Here is a 19,481-nt window from a genome sequence, read left to right as displayed (position 1 = left end):
CTAGTGAGACCCCCTTTGAGTGACCTCTGGGTTTGTGGTGAGGGCAGCTGTAAGGAGATCCATCCTCTTCTTTATCTTTTTGGTCTGTCTGTCTTTGAGCCTCTGGGTATCGATTGATGAAAACTGTGGTGGCCATCTTCATCAGCTCTCTGGCACACTTCTGTGTAAAGCCCTCTAGGTTTATAATTTTTGGCAAATGTTACTCTGAGCCTGTTCCAAAAAGGCTGCACTGGTCAACTGTTGCTTGAGCCTCTGCATCTCTTCACTGACAAACTTGCATTGTGGCAGCTATGCTTGTATGGTGCCCCTCCTCTCCTGGGCACCTCTGGGCAGAAAGAGGGGCAGCAGTGGCAGTGGCCCAGACACTCAGCTCTGAGTCAGGTGGGCACATCTCTTTTGATTACTGCCAGTTTCATAAGGCAGAGGGGCCTAAGGAAGATGTGGGGCCCAGAGAAATGTTCAGGGCTCTCAAAGGTGCAAGAGGGGAGATGCTAGAGCAGTGGGAGGTTTTTCATGACTCAGTTTGTCTGTAGATGTGCTCTGGCTTAGACTAGGGCCTAGGGCTGGCTCTGATTCCTTTTTTTTCTTTTTCACACAGTTTCTTTTCCTTTTTTTTTCTGTGAGACTTCCTATGAGGGCTTCTTGATATCTTTACTTTTAGCCCTTTTTCTTTGTTGGGGCACAGTTTCTTTTTCTTTGAGCACAGTTTCTTTTCTTTTCTTTTTTCTCTTAGACTTCCTATGAGGGCTTCTTGATATCTCTTTATTTTTAGCCTTCTTTGTTGGGGCCCCGTCCTAGGTCTGGATAATGGGCTGCATCTGATCAGTCATGGCCCAGGGTTTCTCCGTGTAGGAGGGAGTGTGATTTTTCCAGCTGATGAGCGAAATGGTGGAGAAAGGCTGGCACACAAAACTGCCTTGTCTCCCTCAGGTGTTTCCCTCTGGTTAATATGGGCAGGTCCTTGAGTCCCTTGCAGGGACATCTGGAGTGCTCTCATCTGGGTTGTGGCTCTGGTCTTGGGACAAATCTCCCACCTTAATCTTAGGAGGTGAAAGAGTCTTTGGTCCTAGGAAGCATTTGGCTCTGAGGACATCACAGAGGAAGGAATAGGCAGTATTGGGGACCATCATTTTTTGCCTCTGAGGAAGAAGGGGCTGAGGGGACACTTTGCTGTCCCAGTGGTCTTGGCAAAGTTGGGTAGAGTGGCACATAAGGTCTTGGGACCTCTTCTGGCTCATGGGGAAAACTGTTTCCCTTCCTGTTTTTCCTCCATCAGGTTTTCTGTTTAGCTGATTTCCACTGGGTCTTAGAGACCACTATGCTCCTGGCTCCCATCAGCTTGGACTGTCCATCTAGACAGGCTCTCAACCAAGGAGGCTGTTTCTGTACTACCTCTTGACAGCAATCAATGTAAGAGACATGGTTCAGGGACTCCAGCAATAATCAAAAGGACCTCAGCAATGACTCTCTCATGTAAAGATCCTTCTGGTGGCCAGCCCACATCTTGGGTGGGCCATTCTAATTCAGAGAGTATGCCACCTTTGTGGAGTGAGTTTCACTCCACAGTTACCAGGAAAACCTTCCTAAAGGTTTCTAACACACATTTCAGAAGGCTCAGTTTCCTTTGGGGGCCTCCCATGTTCTACCCTGCATGGTTGTCTCACAATTAGGTCAAGACTCGCTTAGTCCATCTCTGGCTGTTCCTTCATGGGGACTTAGGGCCCTCTTAGCCTTGCAGGTTGGTATCAACCCCCAATCTGGAGATTTCACCTAGACGTTGGTTGGTGAAATTCTGCCATAGACTGTATGAGGTGCCATGGAACTGCGGATTGGGACTCCGCACTCCCTGTGGTCCTTGGGTTCTATCAGAACCCTTTCCTTTGTCGATCTCATTCACATACTTTCACACACTTTCCCACAGACACAGTCAGAACAAAATTTCTATACGGCCCAAATTCCAACAATTCTAATCTTTATTTTTTTTAGTTTTCGGCGGGCACAACATCTTTGTTTGTATGTGGTGCTGAGGATCGAACCTGGGCCGCACGCATGCCAGGCAAGCATGCTACCACTTGAGCCACATCCCCAGCCCAAATTCCAACAATTCTAAACCAAACAAAAAGGGCATCATGGTTTCCCCTCTGCTCACTGACCACAAACAGAAACTAATCGGGCTACTCCCGGGGTCCATTTCAGCTCCAACCACTTTGGAGGGTACTCAGGACCCAACAGATGTTATCAAGCCTCTCTTCCACCTGCTTAGGACTCGAAGGGGAAGTCAGGTGGGCTACAAAAACAAAGGACCTGAGTCCTACCTGTTCAGTTGGGCAGAGCTCCAAAACCCTAATTCTGGTTCCTGCTGCCTGTAGGTTCCAATGTGCTTCCAGGTGGCAGCCCCAGGGCACTGGGCGAGTGGATCCTCCTTCAGGCCAAGAGTGGCCTGGGTGCGCCAAGGGGAATGCTGTCCCCCTCCACCCTAGGGAAGCTGGTCCCTGGAGAAAAGAGAGGCAGAATAGCCTTCCTTACCTTCTTTGTCCCATCTGGGTCACCAAAAATGTTGTAGGGACAAACAAGGCAAGGCACCCAAGATTGCAGGAAACAGTTTTATTTGGCTGCAGCCAGGCTCAGAAGGCCCAGCTTTTGCTGTAACCAATCAATCCTATGAACCCTGAGTTCAGGTAGTTTCAAAATTTTATACCCAACATGTAAGAGTAGGGGCTCAGAAGTTCACAGTCTGCAGAAGTTCACATAAAAGCAGCTTTTCCTTTTACTGTTCTGGGCAAGTTAACTCTTCAAGGACAACACCTGAGAAGGGGAGAGCTTCTTCTCCCCTTTCTTTCCTCCCCCCCTGCCAGCTGTTACCATGGAACCCATTTGGTAACTTATCTTAAAAATGTAGACATCTCTGTGAAGCCCAGCTCAAGGCCAAGGCCTTGTTTATACATTTCTTCAAACTACTATACTGGATGTTTGTGAAAAACTAGTAAGGGGGTGTCCAGCACCTGGAGTTCTGGTATCTTCTCTGCCAGTGGCCAAGTAAAATAGGATGACACGAATATAGGAAGTTTATCTACATTGAACTCTTTTGCAGAGACTCTTTTGCTGACAGTCCTAAAATCAGCCATGGTGAAGATTTCTGGAGAAGCCCAGGTAAGACTTTTCTGTGGAGAAAGGGGGTGCCACTTCAATACAGAGAGAACAGAAGGGAGGCACAGGAGGGGGCTTGATAAAGGGGCTTGAAATCAAGGGAAAGGAACAGGGTCCTGGAGAAGGGTGGCCTCAAGCAAGTAACCAGGCCCAGGACTAGAAAGCCAAGTGCCTTAGTCGGATTAGGGGTCCCATGAAAACGGACAGGGCTATGGAGAAGAGGAAGGCAAGAAATGAGAGCGGGACTCAAGGGCTCAGTGGAGCAGCCAGGCCCGAAAACTGGAGCACAAAGGGTCAGGGTTAGAGTGGGCTGGGTTGGCAAAGGTACAGCATGAAAGTTTAGATGGTAGGGGAAGGGAGGGAGAAGATCACGAAGGACAAGGTAAGCGGAAGGACAAGTCCACTACCAGGTGTCAAGATTTGGGCGGCTAAGGGGGCCCAGGCGAGGGGCAGAGGCCGGCCAATTACACTCCTCTGTCCCAGGTGAGTAGAATCTCAAAGAGAACAGGACCAAAAAAGGGCCAAAGGAGGTCACGGTGATGGGATACCTTGCATCGGAAATTGGTAGCAGGGGTCTGTGGGGAGCCAGGACCCATTGGAAGAGCCCAGCTAGGGAGAAGCAGGGGGAGCGCAGGGTTTGGGCAGCACTGGGAGACCACAGCACAAGGGGAACAGAGGGGAGGCACAGGAAGGGGCACGAGCAAGGGGGGCCTGAAACCAAGGGACAGGCACAGGTCTAGGGTACTCGAGAAGGGCAGCCAGGGGCTCAAGCAATAGCCAGGCCCAGGAATGGAGAGCCACATGCCAGGGCTCCCACAGGCCAGGAGAGGGGAGAGAGGGCAAAGAGGGGGGCCCGTGGTGCAGGAGCAGGAAGGCTCAAGGCCCAGGTCCACTGCTGGGCAGCAGCCCGGGCTGAGGGAGGCCAAAAGGCCCAAACAAGGGGCAGGGCTACGTTTTCCCCTAGGGAGCCACAAGGGCCAAGAGGCCAGGTCCACTCCCCTGGCTGGGTGAGCATCCTGGGAAAGGGATCAGGGAAGGGGTCCTGACAGGGACAGGAACCAAAGGAGGGCCAAAGGAGGGCACAATGGGAAGGGCTGGAGGACAGGTGCTGTTGGAGTGGGAGCCAGGACCCCAGCAAGGAGCCCAGGCTAGGGACCCAGAGGAGGGCCCAGGCCAGGGGAGAGCAGGGGCGGGTGCGGCCGGGCTGCGACACTATTGGACTGCAGTGCAGGGAAACCAAGAGAAGCAGAAAAGCCGCCCAAGCAAGGGGCCAGCAGTGAACACCCAGGAACGCGCTGGGCACCAAGGGCCACCAGAGGCTCAAGCGAGGAGCCAGGCTAGGGAATTAGAGAGCCAAGGGCTGGGGCTGGGGCAGGAGCTCAGGACAGTGGACAGGGCTGGGGAGGGAAGGCAGGGGACTAAGCAGGGGGCAGTCAGGCTAGAAGCCCAGGGTCACTGCCAAGTGTCGGTTCCAGGTGCAGGACCAAAGGCCCAGGGAGAGCAAGGGGCCCAGGTGAGAGGCAGCACTGTGTTTCCCATAAGGCGCCCTGGCCCAGATGAGAATCCTGGGCCAGGAACCTGGCAAAGGGGGCCTGGCAAGGCACGGGGGCCAGGAGGAGGGGACCGAGGGCTCGGGCGGGGTCGCGGTGGGTGCGGAGAGGGGCGAGAGCCAGGACCCAAGCAAGGAGCCCAGGCTAGGGACCCAAGGAGCAGAAAGACCATGCAGGAGGGGAAGGCGGGGAAGAGGAGGAAGGGGCGGCACGAGGACGAGGGGCCAGCGGGTGGGCAGCACAAGGAGCACTGAGGGGAGTGTGGGAGGGGGCCCAAACAAGGGCCCCCAGGTCCGACCCTACATGGAGCAATGCCACGTGATGCCACGCGACACGTGGAACTCCGCCAGGGCCCCTGGCGAGGAGCCATGCCCGGGGACTGGAGGGCAAAGGGTCAGAGTTCCGGAGGACACCCAGGAGGAAGGGGTCTTCATCTTGGAGGGGTGAGTCCCCTCTACCCTGGCTGCAGCTCTATTAGAGCTCCCCTAACACCCAGTTGGGATGGGTCTCCCCCATGGAGTGGCATATACCCTATACCCTGGCATCGATGGTATACAAGCTCCCCCTGACACCCAGGTGGGAGGAGTCTTCTGCACCGAGGGGCCAGTCCCCTCTACCCTGGCTGCAGCGGTATACTTGCTCCCCCGACATCCAGGTAGTAGTGGTCTCACGCCTGGTGTGGCAAGTCCCCACTCTCCTGGCTTTGTTGGTATATTAGCTCACCTGACACCCAGTTGGCAGGGGTCTCCGCCTGGAGGGGCAAGTCCCCTCTACCCAGCCTGTGGCAGTGTATAAGCTCTCCTGACAACCAGGTGTGAGGGTTCTCCCACCTAGTGGGGCAAGTCCCCTATAAACTGGCTCAGCAGTATACCAGATGACCCCCCAATTGCCAGATGAGAGGGTCTCCCAACTGGAGGGACGAGTCCTCTACCCTGGCTGTGGCGGTATAGGAGCCCCACCATACACAGGTTAGAGGGGTCTCCCAACTGGAAGGCGAGTCCTCTTCCCTGGCTGTGGTGGTATACTAGCCTGGAGAGGCGAGTATGCAGTACCCTGGCAGAAGTGGTATATGAGCTCCACCCATCCTCCTGACACCAAGGTGGGAGGAATCTCCTGCCTAGAGAAGCGAGTCCCCTCCAGTCTGAAGGGGCGAGTCCCCTGGCTAAGTTGTTATACAATCTCTTAGCAACACCCAGGTGGTGGTGGGGGTTCCTACCTTGAGCGATGAGTCACCTCTACCCTGGCTGCAGCGGTATAAAATATCCCCCTGACACCTGGGATGTGTTTCCAGCCTGGAAGGGCAAGTCCACTATACTGGGGCTGAAGTGATATAGGAGCTCCCCCACTACACCCAAGTGGGAGAGGTCTCCTGGCTGGATGCTCGAGTCCCCTCTTCCCTGCCTCTGGTGGTATATGAGCTCCCCTGACAACCAGGGTTTAGGGTCTACCTCCTAGTTGGTCGAGTCCCCTCTCCTGGCTGCAGAGGTATAGGAGCTCCCCCTCCATAGCAAGGTGGGAGGGGTCTACTGCCTGGAGGGGGGAGTCACCTCTACCCTGGCTAAGGTGGTATACAAGCTCCCTGTGACACCCAGGTGGGAGGGGTCTCTTGCCTGAAGGGTCGAATCCCCTTTTCCCTTGCTGCAGTGATATACAAGCTTTCCCTGACACCCCGGTGGAGGGGTCTCCCGCCTGGAGGCATGAGTTCCCTCTACACTGGCTTCGGAGGTAAAGAAACTCCACCTGGCACCCAGTGGGAAGGTATCTGTCCTGGAGGGGCGAGTACCCTCTACCCTGGCTGCAGCGGCGGTATATGAGCTCCCCCTAACACCCAGGTGAAAGGCATATCCAGCCTAGAGGTCGAGTCCCCTCTAGCCTCCCTGTAACGGTATATGAGCTCCCGATTAGAGGGGCGAGTCCTCTCTACCCTGGCTTGGGCGGTTTACTAGCTCCCCCTGACACTCAGGTGGGATGGGTCTCCCACCTCGAGGGGCGAGTCCCCTCTACCCTGGCTGTTGCGGTATAGGAGATCCCTCCCCATAAGCAGATGACAAGGGTCTCCCACCTGGAAGGGCGAGTCCCTTCTACTCTGGCTAGGGCTGTATATGAGCCCCCCACCGGACACCTAAGTGGGAGTGATCTTGCGGCTGGAGGGGCGAGTGCCCTCTACACTGGCTGCTGCTGTATAGGAGCTCCCCTGACACCCAGGTGGGAGAAATCTCCCGCCTGTAGGGAAGAGTCCCATCTACCCTGGCTGCTGTGGTATAAGAGCTCCCCCTGACACCCTGGTGGGAGGGGTCTTCCGTCTGGAGGTGCGAGTCCTCTCTACCCTGGCTAAGGTGGTATACAAGCTCTCTGCGACACCCAGGTGGGAGGGGTTTCCTGTCTGAGGGACGAGTCCCCACTACCCTGGCTGCAGCTGTATAAGAGCTCGCCCCCCACACCCAGGTGGGAGGGTTCTTCAGCCTGGAGAGGGGAGTTGCCTCTACCCTGGCTGTGGGGTGTATACTAGCCCCCTCCAACACCCAGGTGGGAAAAGTCTTCAGCCTGGAGGGTGAGTCCCCTGTACCCTGGCTGCAGCTAAATAAGAGCTCCCCCACCCAAACCCAGGTGGGATGGGTCTCCTGCCTGGAGTGTCTTATACCCTATACCCTGGCTTCAATGGTATAGGAGCTCCCCCCTGATACCCAGATTGGAGAGGTCTCCCACAGGAAGAGGCGAGTCCCCTCTACCCTGGGTACAGCAGTATACTTGCTCCCCCTCCACACACACACCCAGGTAGGAGGGGTCTCACGCCTGGAGGGTCAAGTCCCCACTCTCCTGGCTGTGGTGGTATATGAGCTCCCCCTGACACCCAGGTGGGAGGAATCTCCCGCCTGGAGGGGCGAGTCCCCTCTACCTGGCCTGTGGCAGTATATAAGCTCTCCTGACAAGCAGGAGTGAGGTGTCCCACCTAGTGGGGCAAGTCCCCTCTATACTGGCTCAGCAGTATATATGCTGCCCCCCCAATATCCAGATGAGAGGGTCTCCCACCTGGAGGGGTGAGTCTCCTCTACCCTGGCTGCAGTGGTATAAGATATCCCCCTGACATCCAGGTGGGATATGTCTCCAGTCTGAAGGGGTGAGTCCCCTATACCCTGGCTGCGGGGGTATAGGTGCTCCCCTCTACACTCAAATGTCTCTTGCCTGGAGGGGTAGTGTGCTCTACCCTGGCTAAGGTGTTATACAAGCTCCCAGTGACACCCAGGTGGGAGAGGTCTCTGTCTCCCGCTTGGATTGGCGAGTCCCCTCTACCCTGGCTGCTGTGTTATACAAGCCCCCCCCCAGATGGGAGGGGTCTCCCTCCTGAAGGGGAAAAGAGTACCCTCTACACTGGCTTCAACAGTATAGTAGCTCCACTGGACACCAAGGTGGGAGGGGTTTCCTTTCTGGAGAGGCGAGTTTCTCCTCTTCTGGCTGGGGCAGTATATGAGCTCCCCCCATCACCCTCAGGTAGGAAGGGTCCCCTCTACCATGGCTGCTGCAGGATAGCCACTCCCCTGGACACCCAGGTGAAAGTCATCTTCCGCCTGGGAATTCGAGTCCCTTCTACCCTGCCTGCAGCTGTATACCAGCCACCCACAGGACACTCAAGTGGGAGGGATCTCCCGCTTTGAGGGGCAAGTCCCCTCTACCCTGTTTGTGGCAGTATATGAACTTCCCCGACACCTAGGTGGGAGCGGTCTCCCGCCTTGAGGGGCAAGACCTCTCTACCTTGGCGGTTGCCCCTGACACCCATGTGGGAGTCCCCTCTACACTGGTTGCCGTGGTATAGGAGCTCCCCACTATACCCAGGTGAGTGGGGTCACCCAGCTGGAGGGGTGAGTCCCTCTACCCTGGCTGCAGCGGTGTATTAGCACCCCCCAACCCCCAGGTGAAAGGTGTCTCCAGCCTAGAGGGGCGAGTCCCCTCTACCCTGGATGCAGTGGTATAGGAGCTCCCCCCAATACTCAGTTCCCCCTGATGCCCAGGTGGGAAGGGTCTTCTGCTTGGAGAGGCAAATTCCCTCTTCCTGGCTGCGGAGGTAAAGGAGCTCCAAGGTTGGAGTGGTCTTCCGCTGGGGGGCGAGTCCGCTCTAGCCTGGCTGCAGTGGTATAGGACCCAGGTGAGAGGGATCTCCCCTCTAGATGGGCCAGTCCCCTCTACCATGGCTGCAGCAGGTGTAGGAACTCCCCCAGACACCCAGGTGGGACAGTTCTACCGCCCAAAGGGGCGAGTCCCCTCTACCCTGGCTGTGGTGGCATACTAGATTTCGCTGACACCCAGGTGGGAGTGGTCTGCTGCCCAGAGAGGCGAGTCCCCTATACCCTGACCGGTGCAGTCTAGGAGCTCATTCCAGACACCCAGGTGGGAGGAATCTTTCACCTGAAGGGGCGAGTTCTCTCTTCCTTGGCTGCTGAGGTATAGGAGCTCCCCCCCATCATCCAGGGAACTCGCCCCCTGACTGGAGGAGCGAGTTCTCTCTACCCTGACAGCGGGGAATATGAGTTCACCCTGACACCCAGGTGGGAGGGGTCTCCAACCTGGAGAAGCAAGTCCCCTCTAGCCTGGCTGCAGCGCTGTAAGAGCTCTCTGCAACACAAAGGTGGGAGGGGTCTCCCGCCCAAAGGGGCTAGTCTCCTCTAAGCTGGCTGCTGCTTTACAAGAGCTCCCAGGACACCCAGGTAGGAGGAGTCTCCCACCTAGAGGGGAGAGTACCCTCTACCCTACCTGCAGCAGTTCAGGAGCTCCACTGGACACCCAGGTGTAAGGGGTCTTTCGCCTGGAGGGATGAATCCCCTCTACCCTAGCTGTGGTGGTATAAGAGCTCCCCCTGAAATCCATTGGGAGGGGTCTCTTGTCTAAAGGTGCGAGTTCACTCTACCCTAGTTGTGGCGGTTTATGAGCTCCCCTTCCCCGGAAACCCAGGTGGGAGGGGTCTCCTGCCTGGAGTGGGGAGAACCCTCTTCCCTGGCTGTGGCTGTTTGGAGCTCCTGGAACAACCAGATAAAAGAGGTCTCCTGCCTGTAGGGGCGAGTCCTCTCTACCCTGGCTGCAGTGGTATAGGAACTCCCCCTGACACTCAGGTGGGAGGGGTCTCCCACCTGGAGTGGCGAGTCCCCTCAACCCTGGCTGCGGGGGTATAAGAGCTCGCCCTGACATCCATGTGGGAAGTGTCTCCCGCCTAGAAGGGTGAGTCCCCTCTCTCCTGGTTGCGGAGGTATATGAGGTCCCCCTGACACCCAGGTGAAAGAGGTCTCCCACATGGAGGGGCGAGTGCATTCTACCCTGGATGCGGCTGTGTAGGAGCTCCCCCTAAATCCAGTTGAAAGGCGGGAGCGCCTTGAGGGGCGAGTCCCTTCTGCCCTGGCTGAGATGGTATATGAGCTCTGGAACAAGGAGAGGAAGGGGGCTCCGGCGGTGAGGGAAGTCCCCTCTAGCCTGGCTAAGCAGCTTAAGAGCTCCCCTCTGCACCCAGGTGGGAAGGGTCTCCCGCCTGGAGAGACAAATCCTCTCTACCCTGGCTGCAGCTGTGTAGGAGCTCTCCTGGACACACAGGTGGGAGTGGTCTTCCTTTGGGGGGCAAGTTCGCTCTACCCTGGCTGCAGTGGTATACTAAGTCCCCCCACACCCAGGTGAAGGGGTCTGCTCCCTAGAGGGACGATTCCCTATACCCTTGCTGCGGGGTTATAAGAGTTCCCCCAGACACCCAGATGAGAGGGGTCTTTCGGCTGGAGGGGCGTTTTCCCTCTACCCTGGCTGCGGAGGTATATGAACTAACTGGACACCCAGGTGGGAAGGGTCTCCCGCCTGAAGGGGAAAATCCTTGCCTCCCTGGCTGCACCTGTATAGGAGCCCCCCCACACCCGACACCCATGTGGGAAAGGTCTCTGCCTGAGAGGCAAGTCCCCTCTACCTAGCTGTGGCTGTACAGGAGCTCCTCTGGATAACCAGGGGGGAGTGGTCTTCTGCTGGGGCCGCGAGTCCGCTCTAGCCTGGCTGCAGTGGTATAGGAGCTCCCACCAATACCCAGGTAAGAGGAGTCTCCCTCCTAGATGGGCGAGTCCTCTCTACCATAGCTGCAGCAGGTGTAGCAGCTCCCCCAGACACCCAGGTGGGAAGCGTCTGCCGCCTGTAGGGGCGAGACCCCTCTATCCTGGCTGCACCAGTAATGGAGTTCCCCCAGACATCCAGGTAGGAGGAGTCTCCCGCCTATAGGGGAGAGTCTCCTCTACTTTGGCTGGTGCCATATAAGGGCTCCCAGGACACCCAGGTAGGAGGGATCTCCCTCCTGCAGGGGCGAGTCTCCTCTACCTTGGCTGTGGCAGTATTTGAGCTCCCCCTGACACCCAGATGGGAGGAGTCTGACGCCTGTAGAGGCAAGTCCCCTCTACCCTGGCTGCAACTGTAATGGAGCTCCCCTTGACATCCAGGTGGAAGGGGTCTCCCGACTGGAGGGGCGAGTCCCTGCTAACCTGGTTGCGGTGGTATAAGAGTTCCCCCTGACACCCAGATGGGAGGTTTCTCCGGCCTAAAGGGGCAAGTCACCTCTACCCTGGCTTCAGCGGGATAAGCGCTCCCCCACACACCCAGGTAAGAGGGGTCTTCCGCCTGGAGGCGCAAGTCTGCTCTACACTGGCTGCTGTGAGTATAGGAGCTCCCCCTGACACTCTGGTGGGAGGGATCTCCTGCCTGAAGGGGCAAGTACCTTCTACCCTGGCTGCTGCGGTATAGGAGCTCCCCAGGACACCCATGTGCGAGGAGTCTCCCTCCTGGAGGGGCGAGTCCCCACTACCCTTGCTGCCGCTGGAGCTTCCCCTGAACACCCAGGTGGGAGGGGTCTCCCTACTGGAGGGGGGAGTCTGCTCTACCCTGGCTAAGGTGGTATGCAAGCTCCCCTCTACACCCATGTGGGAGGGGTCTCCTGCCTGGTGGGGCGAGACCCCATTACCCTGGCAGCGGTGGCAAAGGAATACCCTGTAACACCCAGGTGGGAGGGGTCTCCCGCCTGAAGGGAGGATTCTTTTTTTCTCTGGCTGCAGTGGTATACTAGCTTCCCTGACACCCAGGTTGGAGGGGTCCCTCGCATTGAAGGGCAAGGCCCCTCTACTCTGGCTGCAGTGGTATACAGGCCCCCCTACAAGATGGGAGGGGTCTCTCCCTTGAAGGGTCAGTTCCCTCTATCCTGGCTGTGGTGGTATAGTAGCTTTCCCTGACACCCAGGTGGGAGGGGTCTCCTGCCTAGAGGGGTCGTTTGCCTGGAGGGGTGAGTCCACTCTACCCTGGCTGCTGTGGTAAATGAGCCCCCCCATACCCAAATGGAAGGGGTCTCCAGCCTTGAGGGGCGAGTAATTTCCATTCAGGGTGTTCTGATTTCTCACACTTTCTCTTTTAGACAGTGATTTTACTCTTTGTGCATATTTTACCTTGGAAGTTTGTGGGTTTTCCTTTTTTTAAGTGCTCTTCAATCCAAAATGCTCACATAAATATCCTTTGTTCTCTTCTATATGTGTTTATTTCATTAACATGGATGCAGGAGACAAGCCAGGATTTTTCCAATCCTTTCTGGGAACAGGAGTAAAGTTGGGCTCCTGAGTCTACCCTATGGGTAGGGACTGACAGTGGTGGTGCTTCATGGGTGGGGAGAGAACTTGAAACTGAAGACCAAAGAGCTGCTATACAGCTAAACCCAGAAAGGAAGTTTTCCAAGTAAAAGGCTTTAATCTGAACCAGACCCTACTTCCACCCTAATCCCACTTCCACTGTTGCTCAGAATTTGAGGCTGACTTTAGGACCAAAAATTGCACTTGCCTCTTTAGATACCTCGCACATGAGCTAAAGTTCTGGACTAGTTTCTCAACACACCAGAGAGAGAAGAGACCTTCTATAGGTAGGATGCATAAGTCAGAATCAGCGATCCGTCCTTCCTCAGTCTAAAGTGGTAGAGGCTGCGGAACTGGCGTTATGCTTGAATTTGGGACCCCCAAAAGATCACCAGAGACCAAGATCGATTTAAGCAGCAAAGAGGTGTTTATTATGAGCTAGCTCAGTCCTCCGTGTGCACACAGCAACTGATGATGCTGAGAGGCCCGGAGCCCAGGGTTTGCATCAGTTTTATGCATTCTTTGGGGAAGGCAGGAACCCCCACATACATCATAGCATCTCTTAGCAAATCATCACACACACCACAGGAAAATCAACCAACAACTCTAAAACATGATTAGCACATACATTGGTGGGAACAAGTTGGATAGGGGTGATTGGTTACTACAAGAGGGGGATTTGTTTGAACTGATTGGTTTAAGCCAAGAGGGGTGTATGTGCTGAACTACATGGTTTCCCAACACGTTATCAACCACCATAAACTACTGGGAGGGTCATCTGACATCCCAGGTATTTCCCTGTCTCATTTGATTGGTGGCTGCTAGGGAGTTGCTATGGGTCCCCAAGTAGCCTGATTGAGTCAGGGACACCTGTTGCAGCAGATCTCTCCTGGTATTTGCACATAAACAACTCAGCAGGGTGGGTATGTGCCTAGGAGTGCTCTGTGGGTCTTTCCAAGGACAAAGGTCACGCCCCCTTCCTTGGACAGGCTTTGCTCTGAGGTAGAGGCTGTTTTTTTCACTGGTAGATGCCAGAAACGCCACTCAGAAGGTGCAGGCACCAAGTTCCAGTGGGTTCCCAGGCCAGGTTCACAGGGCTGCCATCTGCTGCTTGTCTTCGAGGCTCAGAGCTGTTAAGTATGTGAGACTTCTGATCCTGCTTGTCACCATGCACGATCAGAATCCAGGACACTGGTCAGACAGGACTGTCGGATTCACAGACTCCTTGAGTGTCTTCTCCCCAGTCCTGCACTGCATGGCCACTCAGAGGGCCACTTGCCCTCCAAGAGCTCCTTTGGCTCCCAGCCTGCACTGGCTTCCCACTCCCTTCACATGGTTGCTTGCTGGGGCTCCTGCTGGTCAAAAAGGAGTTTTCCCAGTTTGGTCCTCTGGAGGACCCTCACTGGCGCTCTCCAACCTACTCATCCACAGCGATATTCCTTTCGCGTCCACAACGAAATTCTCAAACGCACACATCTGTATAGCAAAACAAACATCATACATTTTGGAACATTCTCTTGGGAACATGAAAAAAATCAAATCAATATTTAAAGCAATGATTTGAAGTTGATTTTTTGGATTCTTTTCATGAGATAAATTAAACTGCCATGAGGCCCTTTCTGGAAGCTAAAGGCAGAGACGGGGAAGGCGCAGGCACAAGCGCAGTTGCAGGCCTGGGCCCTCTTCTCCCGCCCCTCTGCCTACTCCAGCTCCTGTGCGCCTGCACCTGCATGCACATGCCTGAGGCTGGGTGGACAGTAGCCCTCAGAAGGAAGGATTTGGTGGTGCCCTGCTCTACTGGCAGGGTCGCATCAGTACCTATGTGGTCCTAGACCCGCTTTTACCTTCATCAGTCCTTTCCTCCATAAGAGAAAAATCATATCTGTTGGCTGTGTTGGTTTAAAGGCAATGTTAAAATTTTATATCATATGAAACATTTTCTTTGAACTTGGAGTTTTTGTTTTTTCCACCTTTATTTTTACCCCTCCCCTCTTTGTGGCTTTTGAAAGAAATTATATTTATTTGCGTGTGGCTTCAAAAGTACTGTGAGGCCCCAGCTAGACTCTGGTGGATGAGTCAGTTCTGGTTGGTCGCCCATTCATTCCAGGCTGAAGCAAGGTGAATTCTAAAGCCTCTCACATGGGCTTTCCTCCACGCAGCTTCGACACAGTTTCTGCCATGAGGGCGATGAGGCAAGGATTCCATAACTACCAAGAAGTTAAGTTTGTACTCTTTTTTTTTTGCTTTAAACCCTGAACTTTGGCTCTTGATTTAAGCTCTTACCCTGAGTCCCTAGGACTCTCCAGTGCAGGCCTGCATCTTGAGCCTCACTCAGCAGGAGTTCACATTTGGTGGACCCTTTTATTGGGTAGGTCACAGAAAAAGGCAGGAAGCAAAGTGAAAAAGAAACTTGTCACATACCGTCTGAACAAACACAGAGTGTAACTGGAACATCCTGTCTCCAGCTGAGGGTCTCTGGGGGAAATGGTGAGAATCCCAGAGGCCAAAGGTGGGTGACTGAGGCAGGCGGGCTTGTGGTCTAGTCCCTACAGTGCCTGCATATCTGTCTTGAGAGAGCTGGAGGGTGAACTAGTGCTTCTGGGAACTAGGGCTTCTCACATTCTGAGAAGCTATTGAGGAGCTATATATTTTCAGAACATTCATGCATATAAAACAAGTGGAACTATGAGATACATACCATTGTTTCACTACCTTTCCATCACTTAATAAGTTGTAACTATATCGTGAGATTTTGTTCACCAATTTCATATGTCCTGATTTGGATTCATAATATTTCTAATGCCTTATTGCTCAATTTAAATGTTTGGATTGTGATCATCTTGAGCTTGTAGGTGTGTGTGTGTGTGTGTGTGTGTGTGTGTGTGTGTGTGTGTGAGAGAGAGAGAGAGAGAGAGAGAGAGAGAGAGAGAGAGAGAGAGAGAGAAAGAATGCACCAGAGAAACAGGAAGATGTACACTGACCAAAAAGTTAACATTTGGGTTTGAAGTATAGATGTATTATAAATTTAGGTTGCTTCCTTACATTTCCCTTTAAAATACTACACCCACTGCCATCCTACTTATATTGTCAAAGTGTAGTTTGCCCTCCTATGTGAGGATAAATCATTAAAACAAGCTAGAGTATATTCTAAAGCTTTTCTTTGTTTGTAATTTTTAAATAGATTTTATGCATATTGTTCAGTCTCTTTCAAACTGTAAAGTTCTGTCTGAGGAAAGACCTACTTAGTTATAGACAAAGTAAAACAAGTACAGTTTTTCCTCAATGTTTGTAAATGTAGCCTGTCACGTGAGTTGTTCCTTGGTAAGTTTTCTTCCCTTCCCTTTGCCAAGTATTCTAAATTGTAAAGAAAGTTTGCACCTAACTTACCACTATGTTCACTGCTACGTAGCCTTTCTTTAGATTGACGAAACCTAGATCATTTGGTGACCTTCAGATTACATCAGAATGTGGAATGCAGCTCCTAAGTCTTCGCTTCTGTGCATCAGTTAAAACAAAGCATGTAAATTGCTGTGAGATCTAACTTGCAGAAAAGTGATCAGTGTGGCTAAAGAAATATAGGAACTATTCCCAGGAGGTTCATGTTGGTTGGAGTGTTCTGAGGAGGGAAAACTGTGAAGCAGACAGATGCCCTGGATGAAGATCATCCCCATCACACTTTCTTCCTGCCCATTGCTCATTACACCTCATTTCCCTCCCTTTACAACCCCATTCATGCATCTGAGTTCCCTATGGTGGTCTTTCTGGGAATGATGTCTGCATCCCAACTTCTCAGGGTACCAATCCTTGAGTAAACCTGATTGTTTCTGAACTCTTGATTTCCAAGTATGTGCTTATCAGGAGTGAGTACCTGGACTTGGATGTGGTAACACATTCAGCTTTTAACAATTTGAGTTCACTGGGGACCTGGATCTGCATCCTTCTCATGCCATACACTCACTTCTGAAGGGCTCATCCAGTCCCTTGTCCTGAAATACCAAGCAGGAGAGTAAATCTGTCCCCCACATGAATCTATTCCCCCAACTCAAGCTCTGAATCTCCAAAAATGGATTCCTTTTTCTGTACTGAACACTTGCACTGGATGCACTCAGACATTTCAATACTAAGCCTACCCTCCATGTGTATTCCCTGTGTTGAATAATGATACCCAGAATCGTTAACAGTAACTCAGAAATCTAGGATGAATGTTCCCTCCCTCGCTGTCTCATTCTTTTTTTATTGGCATCCTTTTTCCTGTTCTTCCTTTGAAGTTCCCTACCTCCTTCACCAAATCCTAACTCTAATTCTATCCAGAGACTGAACACTTCATGCCATATTACTTATCACTAGTTTAAAAAAAATGAGATATTACAAATTTCAAGTCCAAGGCATGGAGAGAGAGAGAGAGAGAGAGAGAGAGAGAGAGAGAGAGAGAGAGAGAGAGAGAGAGAGAGAGATTTTCAATGAGTTCACTGCTTAGCGTCAGATTAACAGATACATCCCACATTCCTGAATATATTTTGAAATTTTCACTTATAATTAGGAGTTTTCTTAATGAAGAGGATTATGAAAGAAGGTCAGGATATGCCACCCTCAATGTATGCCACTTTAGCATAAGGATTATTTTGAACTAAAGGCAGTTTACTAGAGCTACCACATCTAGCTTATGTGTGAACTTTCTGAACTATGAACAATGAGCAATCCAGAAGCAACAAGTGAACTGTCCCACTAGTCCTCAAAGTTTCCCATTTTGCATTGTAATGCCTCTCTTATCTATAGCCAATGTAAGCTAAATTTAAAATGATTTATGCTTTCCTTCCTTACATTTTTATGATAAGAATACTTTTGGCTCTTAGGACTGGTAGACATATTTCCAGCCACACTCTAGCCTTGCTGCTGGTAGTTGTGGAACTTATCTTGGGACCTGCCCCTTTTCTGGCTAGCATCTGGCATGGCCCAATATGGACAGTGATTTCAGGGAATCCTCAGTTTAAAGGGGTTTTGTTTAATATCACCCTCTATGTACGCATTCCCCTTTCTAGGGAGAATGATGTCTGCATTCACTGTCCTCAGTACATGTTCCTAGGCAAGTGCACTAAGACTCATACCAAAGTTTGGTGAAAGAAGAAATTCTCACTAGGTTCTTAGTGGTTCACATTAATGCCATAACATTCACGAACTCAAGATGCCTTGTGTAATCTGAACTCAACTAGGCCCAGGTTCATGCTGTCCCCACGCATTGCTGCTTTCCTTTCACAGGAGAGACACACAGTGTTAACCCAGAGCTGGGTGAGCTCCTGGAATCAGTAGCTGAATACAGCCCTAGATTATTAGAAACAACTTACCCAAATCAGGAAAAAATCTTCCATAAGTATATTGGAAGTGCTACTCAGGGAGCTCCTCTTCACCCTGCTAGACTAGAGAATCAGAGTACTTAAAATCCATCCATCTCTTCTAGAGAGCATCTCAAAGCAAACTCCTTTGAGCTGCAACAAGGATGCAAAATTGACACTAAATGGCCAGGGGGGAGGGTGAATTTTCAATGCAGGAGACCAATGGAAAAATGCTCTCTTTTTGGCTGGTGAATAAGGTGACACAGTGGAGTTCTCTGTTGAGACAAAAGGCTACAGGAAGAATTGTGCACTGTCTATTTCAGTGTTACTGACCCTGGGAAATGTTCTCTTTTACTTGCTGCTCATTGGTTGCCCTGGTCTTTATTTTCACCTGAACTACTTGGCCCAGGGGTTATCACTGTTATGTCAGTATTGAGCCTCAAATTGATATTTGAAAGAAGGAGGTGGAGATCCTTGCTATGGTTTAAGTATATCCTGGAAAGCTTATTCATAGGAATCTGAATCCCCCCATGCAACAGTACTGGAAGGTGGGGCATTATAAACATGATTAGGCCAGCAGGGCTAGGCTTCAGTGCCCTTTACAAAAGGGCTTTCAGTAATGGGCCCTCGCACACGTTCCTGTGCCTTTCCATCATAGGACAAGGTAGCAAAAAGGCCCTTGTCAGTCACCTGCACCATGTTCTTTGACCTCCTTGACTCCAGAACCCATAAAAAATGTATTTATTTTCTTAATAAATTGCCTGGTTCCTGAGATTCTATTATAGTGACAGAAACCAAATTAAAATAGTTGTTACAATTAGGAGTTTTCCTAATGAAGGGGATTATGAAAGAAGGTAAGGATATGCCCCTCTCAATATATGCCACTTTGGCATAAGAATTATTTTAAACTAAAGGCATTTGAGTTTCTGAAATCTCTCTTTATACCTAAAAGTAGGGCTTTCCCAAATAACTTGATCATCATTAGTACTCACCCTAGGAAAAATTACATCTCCCTTTGATTAGAGAATTTGCCACCACACTCAAACAGACATTCTCTACAAACTATCTTAATTCCCTATTAAGGTGATTGTAAATTCTCCAATTTCACCACTTGGAGTAATTAGGTCTTTCTGTGTTGCCTCCATACACACAAAACTTACAATTCATAAATCTGTTATGCCTTTGGTCCTGTTCAGCTGTTTCCAAATTATTTCACAGTCCCAACCATGGCCATTGAACCTACCAAGGTGGAGAAAAAGCTTTTCTTTGTTTTCCTGGAAAGCACGGACATGTGTTATTACTCTCTCTCTAAGACATTACTGCATAGCTTCTAAGCCATGTCCACATTTCCCACAAGGTTCACTTGTGCACATTGCTGTGCTTCCAAACTTTCTTTCTGCATTTTTGCTTCAAATGCAAAAGCTGGGTTTGGCTTTTGCAGGGTCCAGTGATGCCAGCTCCTGGAATCCCAGTTCACTAGTATCCTAACAGTCAATAGTATCCTAACAAGTCTTGTTATTGTGCTGCTTATCTTGGTTTAGTGAATCTTTCCTTAAGGACATTTTACAGACATTTTACAAGACATCTCTCTCTGTTTACACTTTGTTTCCTCTTTCCATTGCAAATGAAGACAGACACTGTGAAAGGCTCCACATCACGTTTTTCTGTGCCCCCAAATTGGCCCTGGGTGGTTGAAACCATGGCATGGCACCTATACACCTGACATTGCCAGCCTGCCCAGAATGTAGCCAATTTCAGGCTGCCAATTTCTCCTCATGGGGAATATGCCCTTCCCATGACCAGTCTATGGCCATTCTCACAGAAGCACACCACAC

The 19,481-nt window shown here is 51.7% G+C and overlaps 1 long non-coding RNA gene across 1 annotated transcript in view; it reads right to left on the bottom strand.

Annotated features, from left to right (window-relative positions):
• Positions 1 to 12,720: 12,720 nt before the first annotated feature.
• Positions 12,721 to 19,481, bottom strand: part of LOC144375453 (uncharacterized) — a 116,446-nt gene continuing 109,685 nt past the window's right edge. Inside the window, exon 3 of the long non-coding RNA XR_013435333.1 lies at positions 12,721 to 13,792. This is a non-coding gene — a long non-coding RNA (uncharacterized LOC144375453). The remainder of the gene's footprint in view (positions 13,793 to 19,481) is intronic.

This window comes from Ictidomys tridecemlineatus, chromosome 2 (genome assembly GCF_052094955.1).
Source record: "Ictidomys tridecemlineatus isolate mIctTri1 chromosome 2, mIctTri1.hap1, whole genome shotgun sequence".
Classification (NCBI taxonomy): Eukaryota; Metazoa; Chordata; class Mammalia; order Rodentia; family Sciuridae; genus Ictidomys; species Ictidomys tridecemlineatus.
Note: the sequence above shows the minus strand (reverse complement) of the source record. Positions and strands in the feature narration are given on the sequence as shown.